This window comes from Strigops habroptila, chromosome 3 (genome assembly GCF_004027225.2).
Source record: "Strigops habroptila isolate Jane chromosome 3, bStrHab1.2.pri, whole genome shotgun sequence".
Taxonomy (NCBI): Eukaryota; Metazoa; Chordata; class Aves; order Psittaciformes; family Psittacidae; genus Strigops; species Strigops habroptila.
This window is the reverse complement of record NC_044279.2, coordinates 50,086,289-50,112,317: the sequence shown is the minus strand read 5'-3', so window position 1 is coordinate 50,112,317 and position 26,029 is coordinate 50,086,289. Positions and strand designations below refer to the sequence as shown.

The following is a 26,029-nucleotide window of genomic DNA, read 5'->3' as shown; positions in this document are numbered from 1 at the left end:
AAGTTAAAAAGAAGATTACTTTTTTGAACTATATTTTTTTCTATTTTGAAAAGCCTTTCAAAGTTACCTTCTGCCTTTCTTGGTTATGGTGAGCTGAGTTTCTCTATAAATGGTAATGTTACCGAAATCCTTCTAAGCATACGTATCAGTGTCTGACCCAAAATCATTTACTTATTCAAAGACACTCTAGAAATATTCGAGAATTAATTGGCCTGGTAGCACTCCACGTTTGCCAAACTAGTTTATATACTGCTTAAACAAGTTCCAGTGTCTGAGGGAACCAGCGGGAAGGTACCTGGGTAACTGAGGGCAGAACTTGGCTCAGATAAGTTCATCATTCAAATAGAGGCATTTTCTAAATACCAGCTGAGAACACTGAAGCTAGTTTATTTTTAATGTATAATTAACACCAAAATATCTTGCAGGTCTTACTTCCTTTGACTCCCAAGAGGCCCTGCCTCTTTCATAGGATCACAAGTAATATAAGTTGAAAGGGACCTCTGGAAGCCATCTGAGCCAAACACCTGCTCAAAGCAGAGCCAAGTTAGATCAGCTTGCTCAGGGCCTCATTCAGTCAAGTATAAATATCTCCAAGGCTGGAGATTCAACAGCTTCTCTGGGTAACTGTTCCAGTATTTCTCTGCTTTCATTGTGAACATTTTTTTCTGCTATCTAGTATTTCCAGTGTCGTGACCTGTGTCTGTTGACCCCTCATCCTATCACCGTGCACCTCCAAGAAGAGTCAGGCAACATCTGCTCTATACACTCCCATTAGGTTGCTAAAGATAGCAATTGCATCCTCACTTACCCTTCTCTTCCCAGGACTGAACAAGCACAGTGTCCTCAGCCTCTGCTCATGGGGAGGGTTGATGTGCAAGTGTAACTGCTTGGAGCTTACATACAGCTTTACTAACAATTCATAACAGTGTACACTGTCCGGCTCCCTCCTTCTCAGTTATGTTGGTTGAGAGGCCTGGTAGGAAACAGGACCAGAAAAATATGTTTTCAAATACTAAAGACCTCATATACAACTGGGAATATACATTAGAACCCGAAGTTTTACGTGTCACTGCACCATTTATATTCAGTTGTGTACATTTATATTCAATTGTATACTACTTTTACCATAAAACAACCTTTTCACATTAAAAGAGATTACGTCTTTCATAAAAAAAAGACAAAAAGCCTTTTTTGATCCAGTGTACATTTTCACAAGTACATCAGATTTTTTCCTAAGCATTTAAAAAACACTGCATTACTATGGTATTCATGCACTAGCAAAAAGAGATGTAATCTAATTTAAAACCTTCAGATGAGCAGTTTGTGTGCTTGGGTAGTAAAACTCTTCTCAGCAATGTCTCCTGCAGCTAAGCAGCTCTGCTCACTGGTCAGAAATCTGCAGGTGTCTTCTGGAGGATATTGAGCCCGCTCAGCTTTCTTCAGTTAGTTTTGGACTACCATAGAAGTCTGCGTTCATGGGTGGCTTGCGTAGCTGTCTATCTGACACCACTGCAGAGAGAACATGTACAATACCCGGTACTGCGGTATTGGAAGCAGTTCTTCTCCAAAGACAACAAATATTCTTTGCTTTAATCTTTCCAATGACTTCAACAGATGCTCAAAGAAAATGTTCTCCTAGTGCTTTTATTTCTCCTAGACCTTAATAAGTCTCTCAAGAAAGGAAGTAAGTTTTCAGTCAAGATTTGTCCTACAAAAAAACCCAGGATGCTTTCTCTTACAATTCCCTCACAAGTCCAGACTGTGACTTTTTTGGGTTACTACTTCCAGCACTTTGTCTTTCTGTCTCAGCTTCAATTTGGGAAAAATCCCAAGTGTTTTTCTTCAATATGACAGACAGGTGAATACCATTACTTCCCTTCTATAGTGAGCATACAGAGTGAAGTGACTTAGATTATGCAAAGTCTCTGGCAGAAGTACAAAAACTTCTCAGAAAGTTACAAGACTTGTCAAAAGTGGCTGCTTTTTTTGGTGTTATCAGACAATAGCCTCTGCCATAAGTAGCCCATGATTCCTCCCTGTTCTGGCAGGAAACAAGCTTGGGGTGCTAATTAAGCACCACAAAGCAGCAAATTGCTAGGTCTGCACTTCCTTCCTCGTTTGCTTTTCCTCAACTGTCCACACTATATGTCAAAAATAACTGTCACTTTCATATTAGTCTATTAACCTTCATTATTATCATTACTATTACTATTATTATCCAAGCTAGCTAATTTGTGCCAATTCTCTTCCTTGCCTTCTTTTTCAGAACACTAAAACCACCCTATTTCACAATGACATAAATTTTCTGCTTTGCCCTTTGTGCAGCCAGAGTTTAACCTGGGCAAACAGAATCTCTCTGCTCACAAGCAAAATGTTTGCGGGGAAGGGAAAGAAAAATAGGGAAGGGGAAATAGGTATAGGACAGTGAAAGGAACACATAAATGAATATGAGACTTTAGAGGGAACAACTATGAAAGGGTTCAGCCTTCTTTGTTCAGAGAACCCTCAACGAATAGTCAGTGTGCAATGTGATTTTATTTAAATGTCTGCTTTTCCTACTGCAGTGATTAAGATCAGGAATTGGTATGATCCTAGTGTGTATAGCATACTCATTAGAGATTATTGTCAACCCTTCCTCCCTTCCTCCCTTCCTCCCTTCCTCCCTTCCTTCCTTCCTTCCTTCCTTCCTTCCTTCCTTCCTTCCTCCCTTCCTCCCTCCCTCTCTTCGTCCCTTCCTTCCTTCCTCCCTTCCTCCCTCCCTTCCTCCCTCCCTTCCTTCCTTCCTTCCTCCCTCCCTCCCTCCCTTCCTCCCTTCCTTCCTTCCTTCCTTCCTTCCTTCCTTCCTTCCTTCCTTCCTTCCTTCCTTCCTTCCTTCCTTCCCTCCTTCCCTCCTTCCTTCCTTCCTTCCTTCCTTCCTTCCTTCCTTCCTTCCTTCCTTCCTTCCTTCCTTCCTTCCTTCCTTCCTTCCTTCCTTCCTTCCTTCCTTCCTTCCTTCCTCCCTTCCTCCCTCCCTCCCTCCCTCCCTCCCTCCCTCCCTCCCTTCCTTCCTTCCTCCTTCCTCCCTTCCTCCCTTCCTCCCTTCCTCCCTTCCTCCCTTCCTCCCTTCCTCCCTTCCTCCCTTCCTTCCTTCCTTCCTTCCTTCCTTCCTTCCTTCCTTCCTTCCTTCCTTCCTTCCTTCCTTCCTTCCTTCCTTCCTTCCTTCCTTCCCCCCTCCCTCCTTCCCTTCCTCCCTTCCTCCCTTCCTCTCCCCTTCCTCTCTCCTTCCTTTCTTTCTTGTATTGGAAGCATCTGGTTATATTCACTTTTTAGTCTATTTTCTGCTATAGTTCTTTTGTGATCTCTTCGGTGGTAATTCTCAGTGGCTTTACAGGTTGGCTAGGTGTTAGGTTTTGGCCTTTGTTCCCTACATATTGAGCAATCTGGTAAAACAGTGGTTTCACTCAGCTTTATAAATGCTTTATTTAAACCAAACTGAAAATTTTGTTAGAGTCTAGGATGGCCACTGTCTTACTTTGAACCATGTCTATAGAAACTGGATGCAAAAATAATATCAAGCTTTATTATAAGAACAACATTGTCAGGGAAATAACAAAAATGACAGTGGTGCAAATAAACCTTGGGCTTGAGAGGCTAAATAAAAAATTATAAAGCATTAAATAGATCTGGTTCAACTTAGGGCACAGATTTTAGGAATATTTGTGTAACTTTCCATACATGAGAAGTAACATAATAGTCTTCAAATGACTGAAATATCAAAGAAGGAGAATTTTATTCACAAAAGAATAATTGCAGCAAAAGCATAATAATAGTAAAAGAAAGAAAAAAAAAAAAGAGTTCAGTATCAGTGAGGTAACTATACACTGTATACATATCATTGAGATACAGTGTATAAGACTGTTGTGAAAGTAAGCAAAACTTTCTTATTTGGGAAATTTTAATCTAGACTGGAAAAAAACCTAGAAGATATAGGGAATAGCCTTGTATTTGCAGAGATTTAATGGGACATTAATAAAGTTTTTTTTCAGTTCTAACTTCTACAAATCGATTTAATGCAGGATAGTCCAAAATGTTGATGTCAAAGACAGAAAATGAAAAAAGAGATTATGCTTCAAATGGTCACAGACGTGGACACTGATCATAAAAAAAAGTTAAAATGTTGATGTTAGATAGAAACTTAAAGCCATTGATGCAATATCTTGTAGTGGTTAGGAAAGTAAACAAATTACATAGCTGTGTCAGCAGAGCACAAGAACAATAACCAGAAGAAACTACTACACAGAGATCCAGTAAGACAATCCTAAAGTACTTTGCTTGGCCAGTGACACTAACTATAGACAGAAATTAGGCTTGTAATGATGAGCAAGCCCTTATCTATGAGGACATATTGTTATGCTGATGTTCCTTAGAAAAAAAGTAATAAGATTTCCTGTTACAAGATTTTTATACTTAAAATGTAGGCAGGTTCAATTCCCTTTTGCAAAATTTGTCTCTCAAATCTCTTAATTTGAAAATCTAATCTCCATTTGGGACACTCATTTACAAACCGCAAATGTCTGCTGTTTGGGCTTACCTGACCATCACCTTTTCAGAGTTCCTCCTGTGAAATTTAAGGCAATAAATGACTGTATCTTGGATGTAGAAGCATCTTGGATGCCAGACTTCCTCACTGTTAGCAAACTTCATATTTCCGATTTATACCAAATCTTGAGATACTGTTCCAAAGGTGATGTTACAGTAATTCTTGCTCATATTTACCATGATTGCTTTTTTGTTCCAAACCCCCTTTTTAATGCTTTGTTTTGTAATACAATTTGTCTTGCTTATTTCACACACAAAGAGTGTGGTTTATTGTAATTTTTACTGTATTCTATCATGTTTTTAATAACAAACAGAAACTCTACATTATCAGGGGACTTCTCATTTGGGAGTTAAATTATTTTTATCATAAAGCGGATATTATCAGACTGTTTGAGAGGAAGCATGAGACTGAAATAATGGGGCAAAGATCAAAGCCAACAGCTACACATTGTTTCTTGAGAGGAATCCCTGGAAAAGAGAAGCTGGCTGACAGCATTTTTTTTAACAACTAATGAAAATTTCCCAAGAGGTTGAACCGTCTAATAGTTTGGAGGATGTAATAAAAGCTGATTTCAGACTAATACAGAGTTCCCAACAATATTTCATATATATTGTTTGCCCTTTACTGCTTGTACTTTTTCACCACCTTAAGCTTCTGTTCTGCAACCACATACAGAATCAGTCCTTATTCCCAGAAAAAACCCTGTAAAGTAGGGTCCCATTGCTGCTGATTTGACTCCAACCTTTTCTGTTTAGATGCTCTGATCTTTATAGCAGTATTTTTATACTTTATCAGTATTGAAATTGAATCTCAAACCCTCCGAATAACATGATAGAATAACTGCCTGTGAGTGTCCATATTCTTTTACTAAAATGCTTCTAGATAAATGTAATAATTAAAATTCTAGTAAATTAGTAGAACCAGTAAAATATTAGTACATTTTCACCAAACTTCTTCATATCTCATTAAGAACTTTCATAAATTCTGACTTGTAATTAAGATCAAGTGTGTAATTCTTATATTAAATGAGTATATTCCAGATAATTGTGATTTTTTATTAAAATAGCTTTTTTAAAGAAGTTTTAAGTGCAGATCATAGAATGCAAGACGCAGAAAGTAAATGTGGAGAATTGGCAGAAAAAAGAAGGGGTAGTACAGAAAAAAAAATTGTAATGATCAAAAAGTTGGTGATGTATCAAATGAAAAAACTATGAGAATTACACAATTTAGATAATTTATTAAATAAAGCAAAGCGAATTATCCAGAAAAGAGTCAGTCTGCAAAATTTATCTGTTTTCTGGGAACCTTTTAGAAAGTATTTTTCCCCTTACAAACTGCAAGTAATTAGGTATAATGTTTACATAATATGGCCTGTGATTTGTACTAATTTGTTATTTACTCACAAGGAAGAGCACCATTTATTAAACAACCAGAAGCATTTTGTGCAATGTTATGGGTTTTCCTTGCAGGAGATCCATCACAATAAAGAGGTCTGCAATTATTAAGATCTGACAACTACACAATCCAAGTGATAAATTTAAAGGCTGTTTAAGTACAATTCCAGCAGGCTGTAACCTGCAATGATCTCTAACAATATAAAGTGCTTCAATATTTTCCTGTATGGTCAGTTCTGAATGCATGTGGATTTTCAGAAATTTTTAGAAGCCTATCAGGAAGGAGAATATTACCCAGAAAACATGGGATACATTTCTCAGTTTCTTGTACAGCAAAGGATGGCTGCTGCGTAAAGGAGGGGACCTGAGGAGGAATAATATAATATAATATAATATAATATAATATAATATAATATAATATAATATAATATAATATAATATAATATAATTAATATAACATAACATAACATAACATAACATAACATAACATAATATAATATAATATAATATAATATAATATAATATAATATAACATAACATAATATAATATAATATAATATAGAAAAAGAAAATTTCTGCTCTGAACTGTGAAATCTCCTTACTCATGCTGCAGTAGGTTGTAGGCTGCCAGCTTGGAAAGTCTTGGCACCCTTTTCCCTGATTTTCAAAAGAAAGGTCCCATAAAAACTGAGGTAGTATATTTTAAAAATCTGTTGCACATGAAGGTGGCACTAACTCTTTTCTAACTACTTTGATACTCGTGGTTTTGTTGGGGTTTTGTGTCATTAAATCAATGCTCCACAGCCCTAAGAAATATGTGACTGTGGCCTCAGATTGAGTCACCATTTCCAGGACCAACCATCTTCAGATACTTACAAGTCAAGTGACATTTTCAGCACAGACAGGCAGAAATGTTGAACAGTTGACTGGATTGTAAGAAAAGGATGCTCAGACAACACTCATTTAGATGTGTGAGGGAGTTCCTTGTCATTTAACACACATAAAATGTCTTACGGTAGTATTTAAGCTATCTTACTGATGTAGCCTTCCCATCAGGATCAGGAACTTCTTTTTCAGGGAAACCTTTTACTGGAAGTTCATTCTCTGTGGAAGATTTTCTTCCTTTCTTATCTCAAAACTGGCCTTCATCGAAGAACCATAACAGGAATTAGTTAACTGATCTGAAGCAATTTTCCTCAGCAGTTTTGCCTGGAGAATAAATACAGTAAATATTTCTTGTGATTTACTTTGTTTATCCAAACCTGATAAAACAAAGTATTTCCATGAAAATGAATCATCCAGTTTCTCTCTCTAACCGAATCATTTTCTTCCTGGAAAGCCTGTCTTCTGCTTCATGAAGACCACCTTGGCCCCAGCCTGGATTTCTTGCTCTTAGCAACTCTTTGCTCAGATCTTCGAGTCAGGCAATGTTATTAGCCTTTCCTGCTGCTGCTGTCATTGCTTAAGACCTAAAGCATCCCTTGCTGACCACACATTTTTCATTAAGACAGAATCTTAGCCTGATGCTTTCATCCTATTCTTTATTTCTTATTTGTCCAATACATTAGATAAGAATGAAACTGTAAATATACTTGTAGTGTCACTGAAATCTACCACACTCCTTTCTTTGGTTACAGGTTTGGGTTTTGGGTTTTTTTTTTTGCACGTTTGGCAATAGGCCTACCTATAGAAATGTGTGAAATCTGACACTAGACAGAACTATAATACAGCTAACAAAGAATACAGAGAAAGGTGAAAAAGGAACTTAATTATTGTCCTGTAATATGAAAAATATGGAGCAGCAAATCAGTTTTTCAAGTTTGAAAGATTACTGGGCTTCCATTCTGCTAAAAAAGGTAAGGAAATATACTTTATTTTATCTTTCTAAAATATCAGCAAAAATTAGTTTTTAATGAGGATTGTAATCCTCAAAACCAGCTATTATAGTTAGGTCTGAACATAGCAGCAACAGAAGTTAACATATATTTTCACCTGGTAATATATATGATATTTCATTCCACTAATCACTAAATCAGCTGCTTCTAACATAGAGCAGAGAATATTTAGAAATGTTGATTTATCCACTGTTGATTATGGAACAGCAGATAGCAAAAAATAATTACAGATAATGCTGTTTTTATAAAATATTGTACAGAAATAGTAAAGCTGAATTAATTTCTACATAAATCCCAAGAGAGCAGTAACTACTAAAGAAAAGCTAAATGGAAAATAAGTAGTTTTTCAGGAACAAATTTTCTTCACCTTAATTATCTACCAAAACCAGCCAGATTAAGATTAGCATATTTTGCCCTCTATTTTTATCCAGGAAGGCTCTGTTCCTCTCTAGGCTCAGACTTGAGCAAAGTGGTTTGCTTTTGAATAATTTTAGGTGTGGTAGGTTGCTCCAGTAGCATGGCCCACTTGCTTTAATCGCTATACTACACCCCAGATTAGTAAAGAGTAATTTTATTCTGTTCTGTAATCCCATTATTTTTTATGTGCTGAGACCTGTAGTGATATGCGTGTGGCAAGAGAAAAAGTAAAAAAATTAGTTCCAAATTTGAAAGTAATACAAATGTCATTAAGATTTTCTATTTGAGCTCAGTATGTTTATTTAAGAATGTCTTTTGTTACATTATTTTAGCAGAAGTAAATATACTGTTAAAATTGATTTCATGTTATAATTGTCTTTACTGATTTGCCCTCTATAAGATGTCATTTATTTGATAAGACATGGTGCTTTACTTCAGTAAATACCAGTTGATATATCCATTATTTAAATGCTGCAAAAGGTTATACACGTTATATTTATTTATCAACAACAAAACTGCCTGTATTAATGGTAAACAGAAGCAGCTTCATTTCATGCTGCAGACTGGAAAACAACTTCAAAATGCTGGTTATCCCAGAGCTACCTTTTCTGACACCCGGAAAGCTCTTGTTTCATTATCACCACCTGGCATTGCTATTATAGATTTGTAGGTGATGATGAAAATTGTAACCAGTGAATCTTTCCATTTTCTAATGAAAACATAACTATCAAAATTATGCAGTACTGAAGGGAAAAAAAAAAAAAAAAAAGAGCGAAAGAGCAGGGTTTCTTTCTAGCATGCCCAGGTTCTGCTGAGTACAACAAAAGCAGTATCCATTCAGGAACAGCCTCAAGCCTCAAGCTTGCTGGTATTTTGCCCCATTCTGCCTGAAACAACATGTAAGCAACAGAATGGCTGAGAACAACTTGTACAAAAGGAAGTCAAACCTCTTTGACTGCTGTAGGTGAGGCTGTATCGGACCCCAAAGGTGTGGGTAGACTTACCGGCAATTGGACCAAAAGTCTTTCAGACTAAACTGTCTAGAAAGACAGATTAGTAAAGTTATATTTTTCTGTACTTATACTTAGAATTTGCATTTTGTTATGTTCTCATGTCATTAATGTAGATACTGGTACCATTAAAAACTGGCATAAAATAGGTGAGTCACGCTAAGTCATACAGCCAGCTAAACTCCTCTCTAGTTTCTTTCTAATTATGGGGAGGCTACTTTATAATCTGGCAGAATTTTGATAACAAAAATCTGAATTGACCTGGCTGCCTTGCCTGTTTCTCCTTCCAGGCAGTCAAATCTATTTTCTAAAAACTCCACCCTGCAATATGTCAATTTGACCCATGACAAATGAGTAGATAGATAATTATGTCACATCTTTATTACCTGACAGATTTTTGTCTTTGAGGCTCTTTCTACATTCCTATTGCTGTGTGCATCACGGAACCATATTCATAAGAACTATCAGACCTTCAGATTTCACTAACAGCTAATTAACAATCCTTTTGGCTTTTGTACTTAATACTATGCCGAATTCAAGAAACAATTTGGATAGGTAATTCTGAATGTTATTTAAAAATAATGAGTTGAAGCATCTACAAGGTTTTACCTTGATAAAAAATGTGATTGCTAAAATTTTCACTGACTAATACATATTTGGGAGGAACAGGCAGCATTTAAAAAGAGAAAACGTGCCTTCCCTGAGTCCACAGAACCTCATTAGAAGTGAGAAAGAAATTCAGATCTCCAAAGAAAAGTATATGAAATGGAAAAGGGGGGGGGGGGAAGTAATTTCTTAGAAATTCCTTTTTAATGGATAAAAATATGCAACATCCAGTGCCAGTTGCCAGGGACCGGGCTTTGCAGCATGCTGGGGATGATTGTCTCACCACAATGCATGTTACAAGACTGGGGACTAAGTAGTCACTGTCATGCACAATTCAATGTTATAGAACTTTATATTTAATTTTTACAGCCTTTAAAAAGTTCTAATTTACAAAACCAAATGTATTCTTTCATAATCTGGTGTTTCAGTCTGCTTCTCATTCACTCATGCCCATAAGTCACCATTTTCTATTTATATTATAAAGTTGCCCTAAGGTCCTTAACGCAACAGTATTTGAAGCAAAACATTTCTGAAAATGAATGGTTTGTATAAAGTAGTGGTAAATGTCTAAAGTACCTAGAGGGTAAGTAAAATACAGTATAATGGTATATAACGCAAAGATGTAAATCAGTCTCATATTTTTATTGCCTTTTAACAAAAGCCATAGGTTATTGTAGCTACAGGGTTGCTTGGGCTTGAGATGACCTCTAGGGGTCACCTGATACTTTCTCTTCCAAAGCACAGGGTTTATTTAATTATTTCTAAATCACCCCAAGAAATTAAAGAGTTCTTGAGCAGTTTTTTTCACTTTAAACTAGTGATGGCACACTCTGTTTTGTATATGAGCTCATATTTGTTCAGATATTATACAGTCTTTCCTAAAGTGTAACCTAAATTTTCCCTACTACATGCTAAATGAGTTCCTTGGTTGTCTTTGATTAATCCAAAAAATGGCCTACTTTATGACATGCCTTTAATTATTTGTAGACAGTTCCTGTTATGTCATTTTCCTCTGGATGGCACTTGCTTAACTCTATAATCCCACACAGATCTCGTTTCCCAAACATCTCTGTTTAGCTACAGTCTATCCAGCTTCCTTGGCTGGAGCGCATCCTTTTAAATACTCTGTCCCTAGACAATACTCTGATCTTTAATCACTGTCGAGTACTGCATAGCCATCTTGCTCAGTATTTGGGTTGTGCTTTTCCGGAGTGAATGAAAAATAATATCTGAGCCTAAAGGGAACCCTACAAACAAGGAGGAGGAAAAGGACAATTTAAGGGGAAAATTAAGAGTGATGTTAAGAGAGGCAGCAGCCAGGGAGTCCTGAAATTCTCTCTCCTGGTTTACTCATGTCAGTCAGGTGCAACCACAGAACAGCAAGAGCTGATGTTGTTCTGATTGAGCCTAGGAGGAGTGTGTATATTATTACCCTTCTTGCATACAAGTGTTCCCATGATCAGATGCAGGTTCCTTAGATCAACCGCTTTGCCATAAATTATCTTCTGGTATGACATTCCAGTATCTTAATACAGAAAAATAACACATTTCTCTCCTTTGCAGTGGTATGAAATATTAACATAGGATCAATTTATGCTTGATCCTGGGGAGAGAATTAAAGGTCATTGTACCTTTGCTTTGCATTCGTTATGTAGCAATCTCTTCTTGCCCTAAAAGATAGGAATTCTCTGAATCACTAACGTGAGTTTGTATTTTTACAGTGTATGTTTTGTCTTTGATTACTTCCTAAAATTTGAATAGATTTTTTTCTTTAAATGGTTAAAAAAAAAATTTTTTTTTATCCAGTTGATATTCTATAACTTTAAAATTTCCTTTAACTCTGATTCATGACAAGAAAATGAAATCACAAAATAGTTAATGAAGAAAATATTATGAAAAAGTTTAATTTGGGCATGGCCAGATGTTTGGTTTGAATTTTCAGTCAAAACAAAATAGTAGCATTGTAGTTTAAAAGTGTATTGCATTCATTTTCATGCAGGATCAGTCTTCATAGACACATTTCAATAGTATGTAGTCTAGTGACTCCTCTGATTCACCATGGTACTTGTTCAGAAGCAATCTCATACTGTAGTGAAAGACAAACCTTGAGGGACCCTACCCTTCTGGAAAAATGTAGAAATCTTAATTATAGATCCTATGAGAAAGTCACTGATTTGGAAAGGTGGACAATGTTTTTTTGACTTGGGGAAGGGGGGGGAATCAAATAGAATGTTCCATTTTGTTTTATTCAAAAACATACCACTTATTCAAAACATACCATTCCAGGAAGAAATGCTTCGAATAGATTTTCCAAATGAAAATTCAGTATTTTTAATGGAACATGTTAATTATGAAGAAACTACATCTATCAATCTGTTAATAATATATTGACAATTTTTACACTGCAGAGTCTCAGAAATAGACCATTTGTATCTAATATTTGAATAGTGTAAGTATATTATGGCCACCATTACAATACAATAATTATTTGCATCATGGCCTTTGACACCAATATTCAGTATTAATATTTTTTTTAACATGCATATGCATGTTACAGTGCCATTAAATATACATTAGAAGCCATATATTTAATGTTGATACACATGCTGCATGCATACGCATGCATTTTTAAAGTCAAGGAAAGTTTTCTTTCTCTTCAAAGCTGATCTATCTCATTGTATTTTCAGACTAACTATACTGTCCAGCTCAAAATCATTTTCTCAACTAGCCTTCTCTCTCTAACTCTCTGAACCATTTATTCCTTCCTTTGTGACTTACAAGTTTTAAAAATACATTTACAGGAAAAATAATAGAAAAAAAGCCAACTTTCATGATTTTATGCTTTCTTTTCCTACACAAAGACCACCAATTGGCTGAGCCAGTCACCTCTTCAATTCAATATGCCATTATTGCTTCCCTTCTCCCAGTAAAAACATGCACACTAACATTCACGTACATTCACTTCAAGGATCCCTGTTTAGTTATCTGATTACTAGGAAGCAAATATTCTGCTTTATACACTAAGAAGTGGAATTTTACCTCAGAATATAAACCTTAGTTGGAATTAACAGCAGATTTTCACTCTTTTTCATTGCTTTGCTTTCCAATCACGTATTAGATCATACTTGTTCACTTATCTCTTTATTTTCTTTTCCAGTTAGTCAAAGCTAGAATAACCTCTATTGTTGTTGTGGTCACAAGAATAAAATGGATCTATGCACTCTTCCTAAATCTCTTTATTTCTTTTAAAGAATTCAAGAATCATTAACCTACTTGAAACCAGATTGTAGTTTATATTCTTATGGATATTCCATATGGAAAATCAGATGCTTCAAACTAGATTCTATACAGTCTTTTAGAAACTATTTTTGTATCCTTTTTGCATCAATTTGGGTTGCAATGCCTCTTCACTTCTAGGGTCCTTTTAGTGCAATGAACAAAACTGAAAAGCCTCAAACCTGTATTATCTCAGGAACTCCCATGTGCTGTCTTCTGCTCTCAGAGAAACTATCTTCACAAATATTCCATGTTTATAACCACCACCACCACCACTGGTAATTGTCCAGCTCACTTCTTGATGCCTTATTCAAAGACAGGTTAAGGTGGTTTGTAGTTACTCCATTCCTGAGCTAGGCGCTCAGGTACTAACTAGTTCTCGGCAAGCAAGAACCAGATGTTCTGTAAGCCTGAATGAGATATCTCTATTTGCCCATTCAGGTGAACTTAAGATATTAAATTTCTTCCTTGACTGATGTTTAATCTTTTCTATAGACCCATGAGATTGTCCTGGGGGAAGGAAAAAAAAAAAAAGGAAAAAAAAAAAAAAGAGCATAATTTGTGTGAGAATTCCTTCACAAACCTCAGAACACCACAGCACCAGCCCCTGCAGAGACTCCAGCAGTTCCAGAAGACAACTCCAGTTATCTCTATGGGTCCCACAATAACTGCATGCCCACACACCTTTAATTGTATTTGCTATTTCCAAAGAGACTGTATAGCCCGAATTTATCAGCTGCTTTGGACTTCTCTCCAACATGGGACAATTTTAAGAATAAAAATCAAAATTCTGAATTAATCTGAAACACAGGCACTTGAGCATCTAATTATGAGATTGGAATTAAAATAAATGTATAAAGACAACTCTGCTTTTAGTATAACAGCTATATTTCTTTCTAGTTCTTAACTTTTCTCCTCTAAGATATTTAAGCTATCAGAAGTGTTTGTTCTATACAGCAAGATCCCATCCTCTGAGTGCTGACCCAGAGCTGAAAATAAAGCCAGTTTGCAGGACGGGCAGTAAATTCCCCATGAGACTTCCCTGCTTATAAAAGCACTCTGTTAGCTTTCTAAAAGATGACAACTTCCTTTCTCTTCCCCGCTTTAAATTTAAGTCCCTGCTTCTTACCCATGCCAACACAGCTTCTTCATCTATCTTCAGTTAGTATATTCTCTTTGTCCTGATTTGTTACAGCACTCTTGGAAGCATTAGTCTCTGTCGAGCTATAGATCATGAGAATTATGTACATATATTTTACCAAGTGCATAGTCTTCATTGCATGCTTAACTTTCTTCAAGGGCCATACATAGCACATAACTCCACTAGCAGACTTCTGTGATTCTTGTTTGCAGCTCTCCCCCCACCGTGTCCTTTCTCACCTGTACACTCACCCCTAGCCAGCTATAGAGTCTTTTGGCACCTCATTTTGGCAAACATAATTTACTAGTAAAAATTTCTAATTTTTTTTTTAATCTATTGGATTCACAACATGATTTTGCTTGCTCAGTAAACAGACCTAAGCAATTATTTTACCTCAATATCTGAATATTATATGTGTACTTATAATTAGCTATGGCATGGAGTCAATCTGCTTGGTCTCTATTTGGGAAATTCAAAATCAATGTATTTGGCTCTGAGAAAGGATTGTAAAAGCAGGCCTGTTAAATATTTTAAATCATTTTATCTTGCTTTTTATTAAAGATTACTTCCCTACTTGCAAACAAGAATTAATTTTATCTTGCTCTGACTTTCTAGATCCCTTGATAGAGTATCAACCAGTAAGGGTACAGATATCAGCAAAGCAGTTCAAATTAGCAAATACTTATCTCTAACAAAGAGTCAAGTTATTATAACACAGAACTTTTCAGCTCTGTTGAAAGACAAAAAAATTACAACAAACTTTTGAAGAAGTTATTTGAACAATTAGGGTATTTTTAAATTTTACTAAGAAGAAGTTGCTTCAGCTTATTTTCAGAAATAAACTTTATTGGTAGAGGTCATTAATTTTCTATGACTAAAAATTTGCAGTATGAAGCTAACTGTTTATTAACAACAAATTTTAAGTAGAAAACAAATTTCCTCCCTTTGTTCCAACAGATTTCATTTTTGATGTAAGTATGGGTAACATTGTTTGTCAGTAGGAAAAATAACTGTTAGGGAACAACTTGTTAAAAATCTAGGTCTATTTCGACTTGTTCATCAAAGAGCAGTGTGATGATACCCATGGTTTGAGCCTGGGAAATCTGGGATGTAATTAATGCTATGCATGTGATAACATACATACATAAACTGGGGGGGAGTTTATTATTATTATTTAAAATGGTCTTTTATGCTATAGATTGTGATTTTTTCCAGAAATAATCTGACCCTCCAATTTCTGAAATATCATTTGTATAAGACATTTCTGTTGCTTTCATATGGAGGTGAGTTAGGTCTAGAGTCTGCGGTCATGAATGTTTCTGCCTATAAGTGGTTTCCACAATAACGAGAAATGCCCCAGAGTACCTGATTTAAGGACAGATACAAATACAAGCATAGGAGACCAGATCCAGTTCTAGCCATTCTCTAGGAACAGAGACTTCCTCATCATACTATCCTACTGGTCAGGTATTTTTTGATTCAGACAAATATGATAATGGGAGTATTTTCCCATGAGGCTAGTTAACAACTAGCCCTTCTCATCTGAAATTACTGAACACACCCTAGGTGACTCACTCCTGCCCAGCATAAGCCACTCCCAGGTTAGGAGAATCACATGGTGTCTACTGTTCTCCAACTTTTAGGGCTTACAAGTTTCCCTCTAGCATCATATCAGCCAAGAGAACCAGGTCCACAAATCAACTGCAATGGATGAAGCTTGCAGGAATGTGTGAGGGCACCAGAGAAGCTCTTCATAGTGATGTACAGATAAATGAAGTGTTGTACCAAGCTTTGATCACTGTGATCAGTACATCAGCATATTTTGCTGGTCAGTTCTATGGAAAACACAAGGAATTCTTAAGAAAAGAAAATTCTATTTCAGATGTGATCAGATCCACCCATACCATCACTGACAGAGTTTGGCCTCAACATACACATCTAAGATTTTGGAGCTTTGAAAAATATTTGCTAAAACTCATTAAATGGATCCCTGTCCCTTCTAACTAGATCCCCATTGCTAAAATAAGTTGTTAATCTGCCTTCAGGAGAAGACATTCACCACAAGTGTTTAAACACACAGTGGCCCACAGAGCCCTCAAACCAGGACTGCAGCCTGTCAGCAGCCCCCACCCACTTCTCACACCCCATTTCTGCCCAACCTGTAACACCCACAGGAACATTAACTGAAGAACTGTCCCATTCGTGGCTATGAGGGAGGCAATTTTTTTATCTTTATAGTAACAGATCTCCCTGACGGAACAGACTGTGAAGTATCCTAACATACAGTCCAGCTGTAACAGACATGAATGGTCCAGCACTTCATTTATTTTTATCTTTACGTATCTGGTCCTGTCAGGATCCAGGGTAGCCAGCCTTCTCTTCAATTCCATAACAGCAGCAGGGTGAGAGTATCAGGTAGATCTGTCTTGGCTAATGGCAGCATGCAGGTACAGATATGTCTCACTCACCACTGACATAGCCATGACACCTACTCAGCTACAAGTGTTCGGACCTTAAAGAAAGACCTGCTGGCTGGAAAGGCATCCAGGTAAGGTGAGAGTGGCTGACTGGGAGATGTACCTTGTGCTGAAATCATGCAGATATTCCCTGTCAAAATAGTACAACAATCTGGGTTCACGTTTGCCTCCTCACCAAGCTTCTAAACTCCTAAAAATGCCTTTTGTTTCACCATCTTGATAGAAGCCTTCATCCTTTCTTAGGACTTGCTAGTTGTTACACACTTCCTTCCTTCATGCAGAGCTGCTATAGTGTGCAATATGTTGCACTCAATGGAAGTAATGAAGTTTATGGCAGGTATAGAAAATGGCTGGCAGTTCTACCATGCTCTGCCATCATCACATCGGATTCATGCTGACATCCTTAACTTGTTCCTCTTTTGGCCTAGCAATTCCGTTAAAGTATTGCTCCTAACTCTTGTGGTTTAAGCCCAGCTGGTAACTCACAACTACAGATGGCTCTGTGGCACAGTGGATGGAGCCCTGGACTTCTAGTGTGTGTCAAGTGGAGATCTCCAAAGGTAGTGGGTTTGAGTCCCACCAGCATGCCACAGGCCACACTTTTGTTTTACCTGCGGGATCACAAAAAGCAGTATGCCTTGTTTACAGATGGGTCCTGCTATATTGTGGGCATTGGTGGTTCAGTGGTAGAATTCTCACCTGCCACACTGGGAACACAAGCCAGGCGTGATCCCACAGGTAAAACCATAGGATGTCTCATGTCATGCTTGTGGGACTTGAACCCACAACCTTTAAATGGCTCCCCTCAACACACGCTGCAAGCCCAATGCACTACCCATTGCACCACAGAACCATCAAAGATGTATACTAGACATGAGTGTATACTAGGCAATTAATTTGGAGAAGTTCATATACTGTTGGTGGTGCTGCCTCACTCCAGGTCACTGATGCCAATGAGTGGGCATATGATGATGGCGCACTCCAGCTGAACCCAGGACACTAACTCAGAAAGCTGTTAAGGGACCACATCCCACCTATACTAAAGATCTGATTTCAATTTACGGACGTAAATCACAAAATCCAGGACAAAGTGAGTTGGAGCTGTGCAGAAAGTCTTGTTAGCTGGAGGGATGGAGATGTGGAGATACAAGGTATTGGAAAAGTTTAGACAAATTCATAAATATCATCCGACATTTTAAGGAAATACTGCCAAAATGTCTAGTTTGAAAAGACCTGTTCCTGTCAGAACAAAAATGACACTGACTATTTAGATGTAATATTTTATACTGCATTAACATGTTTTGAAAAGATGAAAAAGAAATGTTTTGAAATGGTCATTTTCATATTTACAGTCTAAATCTTTGGAATTCTATTCAGGAAACATTGCAAAATGTTTATGTTTTCTTCTGATTCAGGATGAAGCTAAACTTTTGTATTCAGTTCAGTCCTTCTCCATATGGGCTACATCAAATCTATATAAACACCAGACTGCATCTATAGATTTTATTGGGGGAAAAGAAAAAAAAAAAAAAAGAGCTATGCAAAGAAGCAGAGAGTATTCAGTTAAAATCAAAATAACTTTCCAAATCTCATCCTTTTTATTTTTTATATGCTTTTAAATTAATGCTTAGGGTTCCCCAACTTTAATTTGGCAGGATTAATTAACTAAAATCACTTAAAAAAACCTGTATCTCTAGGAGCTTGCATTACCCTTTAAGCATTCCTTTCATCTCTCAAATAATCAATAGTTCACAGAATCATAGAATACCAGGTTGGAAGGGACCTCAAGGATCATCTGGTACAACCTTTCTAGGCAATCATGACCTAAACTAGATGTCCCAGCACCCTGTCCAGTTGTATTTTAGAAGTATCCAACATTGGGGAATCCACCACTTCCCTGAGGAGATATTCCAATGTCTGATCATTCTCATTGTGAAAATTTTTCCACTTCTGTCCAATTGGAATCTTCCCAGGAATAACTAGTGCCTGTTACCCCTCGTCTTGTCCTCGTGACTCCTTTTAAAAAGGGAGTCTCCGTCTTCTTTGTAGCCACCCTTTAAACACTGGAACATGATGATAAGGTCTCCCCTGAGCCTTCTTTTCTCCAGCTTGAGCAAACCCAGTTCTCTCAACCTTTCCTTGTATGGCAGGCTACCCAGTCCTTCGATCATCTTTGTGGCCCTTCTCTGGACCCTCTCCAGCCTGTCCACATCTTTTTTGCATAGTGGGGACCAAAACTGAACACAGTATTCCAGGTGTGGCCTGACAAGCACTGAGTAGAGTGGGACAGTGACATCTTTGTCTCTGCTGGTGATGCCCTTGTTGATGTAACCCAGCATTCTGTTGGCTTTATTTGCCACAGCAGTACACTGTTCACTCATATTGAGCTTGTTGTCCACCAGGACCCCCTGGTCCCTTTCCACAGAGCTGCTCCCCAGACATGTAGATCCCAGCCTGTGCTGCACTCTGGGATTGTTTTTACCCAGGCGCAAGACCTTACGCTTGCCTTTGTTGAACTTCGTAAGGTTCTCGTTAGCCCATTCTTGCAGCCTATCCAGGTTATCCTGCAGGGTGTCTCTCCCTTCCGAAGTGTCCCCTTCCCAACTCATCAGCAAACTCCATCAGGGTATGTTTGATCCCATCATCCAGATCACTTTTGAAGACACTGAACAGTCTTTCAATACTGATCCAAGTAGCAACAGGTCCCCAGCTGGAAAACAAGCTGTTCACCACCACCCTCTTGGTGCAGCCAGTCAGCCAGTTCTCCAAGTGTACGAAGTTGCTCTTAATGACTCACAGAACTTACTCTACTGCCTTTACTCACATGCGTACTAGTACATTTGAAGTCCACAATGTTGTGGTTGAGTCGAGTCAATCCAGCTGACCCATTCATTAATGGTGCTGAGCTCAGTGGCCGTGTGTGTGCCACAGCAACACCTTTTGTAGAGAAGGGGCGTTCCTGACACTGTTTATAACCAAGAGAACCACTTCTGGATATGATTATTTATTTCTTGAAAGATTTGCTTTTGAAAAAGTGCTGCTAAGCACTAGTTTAAGACCTAATTAATGCTCTCAGGGACATACACTCAGAGCCTCAAATAGGGCTTATTTTGGTGCTCAAAGCCATCTATGCTTGAAGTTCTATGTGGGCACATATAGTTGGACATGCAAAACAGAAGGGCTTGTGAATTACGTTTCTACATTTAATCAGTGTGAGGTCTCTGAGAAGTTTTGACTATGGACTTGTACACGTGTTTGGAAAGTTTGTCTTGCCGGTGTACCGCACCTGTGGCTTCTACATCATTTGTCCATATTCCTCCTCCTGGGGAGGCTGTGAATTTCAGCATTGTGAACTGGCTGTGTACAATGATGTCCAGAGAGTGACACTTAAATTGTCTTTCACTTTTTTATTAAGCCTTTTATTCCATGGAAAATTTGGTTCTCCTTGAGGCTTGGTAGCTTCGGAGGCAGGATCAGGGCCTAGGGCAACTGACTGGCTGGATTCTTGGAGAGATCTGCTGGAAGCCAGCCAGGGAAACGCAGCATGGGTTAGAAACCAAACACTTTACCTGCCGTAACAGAGTAAAATTTTTATACTTGGTAAAATGTTTCTTCCAGGTTCTGCTGGCTGAGCTTGTCAGATAATGCGCCCAGCCACCAAGTGTGTAACTTCCTTGGGGAAGCAGAGCAGGAGATAAGAGCTGCCATGGGGGACTGAAAGTGCAACTCTGTCCTCTGACATTTTGTAAAGTTAAATTACAGGGGCGTCATCTTCCGTGTTTTATTTCCCTTATTAGACAGCACGGGTCCTGCTTAATGGGATGCAGTTACTGGAGTAAACAATCCTGTGGGATGCTTATTTGTTCGTATTAACGCAGGAAGGAGAGAGCTCGGCCAGGATTTATTTAGACGCTAGTGTTAAAAATAAAAATCAACCAAAAAGTGTTTCTGCCGAGGGAGCAATGGAAGGTGTCTGCCAGCCGCCGCCGGGCACAGAGTTTGGCTGCCGGCTCCCCCCGCGGCCGAGCTCCGCACGCCGGCCCTCGCCAGGCCCGGGGCAGCGGCGCCCTGCGGGAGCACTCCGCCGCCCTGCACAGCACCGCGCCGCCGGCCGCCTGCGCGGGCGGCCGCGGAGGAGAGGCCGGGCCCATATCCATAGTAACGGCGGGGGCAGAGGGGAGGCGCCGCGGCAGCTCCCGCCCGCTGCAGCCCGCGCGGCGCCGGCACCGCACCGAGCTGCGGTGAGCGCGCGCGCGCGCCCCCGCGCCGCTCCGCGCTTCCCCGCGTCCCGCCCCTCACACCCCTTACCTTACCCACACCCCCCCATACCCCCCCGCGGGCGGCGCGGTGCGGGACGCGCGCGCGCGCACACCCGCGGAAGGCGGGGAGGGAGGGGGGAGAAACGGGGGGACGGCGGGGGCGCGCGCGGCGGCGGCTGGACGGGGAGGGCGGCGGGGGCTCCGGTGTGCGCGGCTCCGCGGCGCTCGCCCTGCCTGACTCACCGCGGGGCGCGGGGAAGATGCTCAGCGCGGAGGGGTAGCGGCTGCGAAGCAGACGTCGGGGCCCCCCCCGCCTCTCCCTGCCCCCGCCGGGCTCGGCAGCTCATCCCGCCGCCGCCGCCGCCGCTCCTAGGTGAGACCGGGGACACGGGAGGGCCGGGCGAGCATGGGGGGCCGGGCACGGGGCCACCGGGCACCGCCCCCGCCCCGCCGTGCAGCCCGGAGCGGGGGGCGAGGGACCGGGGCCCGGCGCGGGCATCCCCCGGAAAGGGGAAGCGCCGGCAGCGGACCCCGGGGGGCGGGCGGGAGGGAGGGAGCCGGCGGCGCCTGCGGTTGCCGCTTTCGCAGGATTATGTCAGCCCTTGCCTCGCCGGTGCCCCCTCCGCCGGCGCTGGGGCGGGTGGTGGCGGCGGCTCCCGCCCGGCGGCGCTGCGGGGCGCCGCGCTCCCGGGGCAGGCGGGGGGCGGTGGGGAGGCGGCGGCGGTGGGCAGCGAGGCGGACGGAGTTTCAGCCGCCTGACGGAGCCGGTGCTCTGGGCTGGTGAGTTTCCACGGGGCCGGAGTGGTAGTGGGAGGAAGGCGCCCCGGGTACCCCTGCCCGCCCCAGCATGCTCCCTCCGTGCGTGTCCGAGCCAGGATTCCTCTCGGGGATGGGTGAGAAAGTGGTCATCCACCTGGTGTGCTGCGCCCGGGAGAGCGTAGCACGGCGCACCGAGCCTGCAGCTGCCGCTTTCAGGGGGGCTGTATCAGTATTCGCATTGCAAACCTCCGTGTTCTTAGGTCTTGTAACTTGGCTGTGATTGTGCCCTGGTCTGAAACTTGTCGAGCGAGGTCTCGGTTTGAAGGCACCGCTGTTTGTCCTTTCGGTTATTTAAGGAACGCTAATTGGGCAAAGTGCTACGGTTATTCTTTAAGTTAAAAAAAAAAAAAAGGTTGATGGAAAGGAGAAGTGTGTAGAGATCAGAATGATGGTTTATGCTTTGGTATATCGGAAAAGGCTCATGTTGAAAAATACATCTTAACGAACAGTTATTTTACCTTACGGCAAGAAAGCAGTGTTGGTATTGGGAGGGAAAAAATGATACCTGAGAATTTCAGCTGGAACTCAATTTGCTGCACACGTGCAGTAACGGTTTTCCTAGGGATTTTAGCATGTGGACTGATGCGTGTTGCCATGTGCCTTGCAAAATTCTTTCTGCTCTGTGAGCAGTGGCAATGTATACCCACATGCACGAAATCAAGGTGTGCTCCATACCGTTCTCAACTGCAGCAGCATTGATAAGGAAAACTATAGTGTCCATCCGTGGCAGGATTACTGATATAACATATCGTAATGGTTCTGTAAAGAACATTTTAACTTATAACTAGTGTTAAAGTAGACCCTGACATGATGGATAGTAACTTTTCATTTGAATGCACAGTAAGAACCAATTTGTGTCATCTTTTGTGTATGCCAAAATATAAAATGTAATAATCTGCTAAAAAAACCCTCTGTGAAAGGTTGTCATGTGATAATGGGGGCATTTTTTCCTGAATAAATATGAATACAAATTGTAAGCATTCATGTAAAGTTGATACTTGTTTGCAAGTACAAAGCCTTAATCCTACGGTGCGTAATTACCGTAACGAATTAAAACTCTCTTCTCACGGCATCCTAAAAATTTCAGTGATACTCTGAAAAGAATGGAGAGTGAGCGATTTTAGCTGATGAATTTTGGTCTGGCAGCAGTAGTTTATAACTCATACAAGCTGTGGTCATGCGGTCACTTGCAGACTCTCTTAACCTTACACACCTGAGAAGTTCCATTTCAAGAATTTGTGCAAATGGTTGACAAGTGAGAATTGGAAGAACTCACTGGTGTATTCAGAGTAAGCTCTGCTTTCTGTAATAGTGGTGAGCTCCTTTATAATTTTTTTTTCCAGAGCAGGGAGATGTGATAGTCAGGAAGAGATAAATTTATCCAGTAAGAAGGCAAATTGAAATATACTATGCATATTCATTCTACTTAGAAGACATTCAAATGCAGTACCCCAAAATTAATTCAGAAAGCTAAGACCCAATGCTTTTTCTCTTAGCATTTTTCTTTGGGGGGAGAGAATGACACCTCTAACTGGAAGTGGGCACATGGAGTTAAAAAGGGAGGGTAGAGAATGTGAGAATTAGGAACAGAGCTGTCAATGAAGCCTCCATCGGAGAAGGCTGCACTGAACTCACTAAACCAGATCGGCTCTAGGTAAGAGTTTTACTACTGAGGAACTTTAGGAGGGAGCTGTGACCCAGGTTAGTGGGGATCGACTTAAGATTCCAAGAGCAAGGCACTTTAATGTCAGATGAATCTGAATTCCATGTTGGAAATGCTCATCTTAATTTATTTCCATCAATCAGGAAGATGCACATTTTACTTTGTTTTAACATTGAACAACTGGCATTTTGGTAAGGATCTATATATTTATTTGTGAAATGTTAGTGATAAGCATAATGAATAATATTGTTCACAAATAGTAAACTTCCACCTTGCTTTGAGCAGACTGAGAAACTGCCAAGCCTTGGACTTAATATCTGTTGGCTTTTGGTCCTGAGGGACCTGCCTTGCATGCAGACTGAGAGTTAAAGGAGAGATGAGAGTGAATGGTATCATTCCAGGTCCAATCTTATTCATTTGCCAAATAGCAAGCATGACTGCGTTACATTTGTAAGATTGGACTTCTTTTCCTGGTGGTCCTATTGTCACAATGCTTTGCTTGCTAAATCTTGAAAATTTATGTTAGTCTTCCAAATCAACAATCATTGTGATGATTTGGCCAGTTTTTACTCGGAGGGATATGATTTGGAGTTGTTTTCACATTTGGGAACATGTTGGTTTATGCTAGTTCACATTTTCAATGTTGTCTTCACAGTTATATGAGCGACGAGCTTATTTTTAAGAAATCACAGTCAGATTCCGGAGAATAACACCTTCAGAAAATTGTACCAGCCTAGCACTCTTCAATGTAATTTCTCCCTTTGTGTAGGCTATAACAGAGGGCTGCTTGTACTTGATCTTTTAGTCCATGTGCCAACTATGCCAGCTTGTCTACAAGACAGTGGTCATGGTTCCAAGTATTGAAGGGTTATGCTTTAGATAAACCTGGCTTCGACAATGTAATCAAGCTACTGAAAGCACGTCATTGTCATAGTTTGGTTGCTGTCTCTATCCATAGGCTTTCTGTATTTTTTGACTTTGAGAAGAAAAGCTTCGAAAATTTGATGATTTTAGAAGAGTGTTTGAGCGTGTTAAACTGAGTATTTTGAGCACTGAGATTCAAAGAGGCAGGTCTTCACAAATCTCATTCTCAACAGTTTAGCTCTATATATTATCAGTTTGCTCACTTGCTTGAATTGCTCTCGGAGGTGGTCTTCGTTTACGGATTACATGTAAAAGATCGCAGGGCGTTTTTTGAGAGTTTCAGTGGTCATATTGCTTTTGACATGGAGTTATATACTGCTCAGTAGTCTAGGAGAAAAAAATGAGATACCTGATGTTGGGGGTTTTTTTCCTGCCTTTCTGTTTATGTAGTCTGGAGCAATAGAATTTTTCTACAGAAAAACTAAGAAGATTCTTTGTTTAAAACCCCCTCATATTTGGGCTGGATTCACTCTCACAAGCTTGAGCATAGTGTTAAAGAAAGGAAAGGATCTTGTTGACATTGCCACCCCCCAGTGAATTTCTGTGAAGTATCTTGGAGTATTGCAAATAACATTTGTGCCTAACTTCATGTTAGCCGCAGATAGCAATCATTATGCCTGGTGTACAGGAGCGATGATAGTGTTGAACAAACCTTAACCACGGGAAAATCTTCAGAGAGATAGCCTTGCTTCATTGGTGAAAGAGTAGTGATTCTGTCTTGAGAAGTGCTGGCAGACCTCCTGGAGACTATCTCTGTCCTTGGATCACAGAATGAAACAGGTCCTTATTGTCATGAAAATGTTCAAGTACAAAGGAGAAAATCCAGGATCATCTCTGGTCTTCCTCTATTCTTTACTTAGCGCCTTCAACCTCCTGCTAGTGGGTTATTTCTAACTCAGTCGATTGAGGAACATCTTCGGGAGTTTTGCAATGCCTTTGTTTAAGACAGATGATATTTACATAGTCTTTACTTGTCCCATTCCTGTGGGGTTGGATGGTATCTTTGTGGTACCTCTAGAGAAATCACAAGAACATACAGGTTGCAGCATTACCAGTGTAACAATGATACCAAACATTTGCTTCTTCTTTATTAGAACTCAAATCCCAGTATATCTGTGCACCAAGAACTGAGATTGAGTTAAAGTCAAATGGCTGAAATGCAGCTTGATCAAGAGAACAGGTAGTGAGCAAGGACAGTGTATCTGAGGATCTTCTAAAGTCCTTCGCTCTTCTGTCAATTGAGGGCACTTGCTCAGCATCATAGTCGTCTTCAGCACTGGGACATAGTTACTCTGTGGATGGTTAAGATTTGTACATTTTTTCCCCTTGTGACTATTCATATCTTCACTCATTTCCAAGACTTGCATGATCCCTTGCTAAGCAACCAAAAAGGACAATTTTCCTTTAGGAAATACAATTGAAAATTCTACCTGGGCCAGAACTAAGTATTTGTAACCATCCTATTTTTATGAAGTGTACCACACGTGCTCCTTCTTAACTGCAGTGCCCGAAATAAGTCTGATGAGGGAAAAAAAGACCTTAGGAAGCTTGAGATGGAACTTCTTACTG

At 40.0% G+C, this 26,029-nt stretch overlaps 1 protein-coding gene across 9 annotated transcripts in view; it reads left to right on the top strand.

The window, feature by feature from the left end:
• The window catches only part of ANKS1B (ankyrin repeat and sterile alpha motif domain containing 1B), a 444,013-nt gene that overhangs the window by 332,972 nt on the left and 85,012 nt on the right, over positions 1-26,029 (top strand). Inside the window, exon 1 of one of the 9 annotated variants that reach the window (XM_030479099.1) lies at positions 21,015-21,427. The exons of 5 other annotated variants lie outside the window; for them this stretch is intronic. The gene's annotated coding sequence lies outside the window, so the exon portion shown is untranslated. Of the gene's footprint in view, positions 1-21,014; positions 21,428-26,029 lie in introns of those variants that run through there. 3 more of the 9 variants (XM_030479103.1, XM_030479098.1, XM_032919802.1) reach the window with 3 other exon arrangements.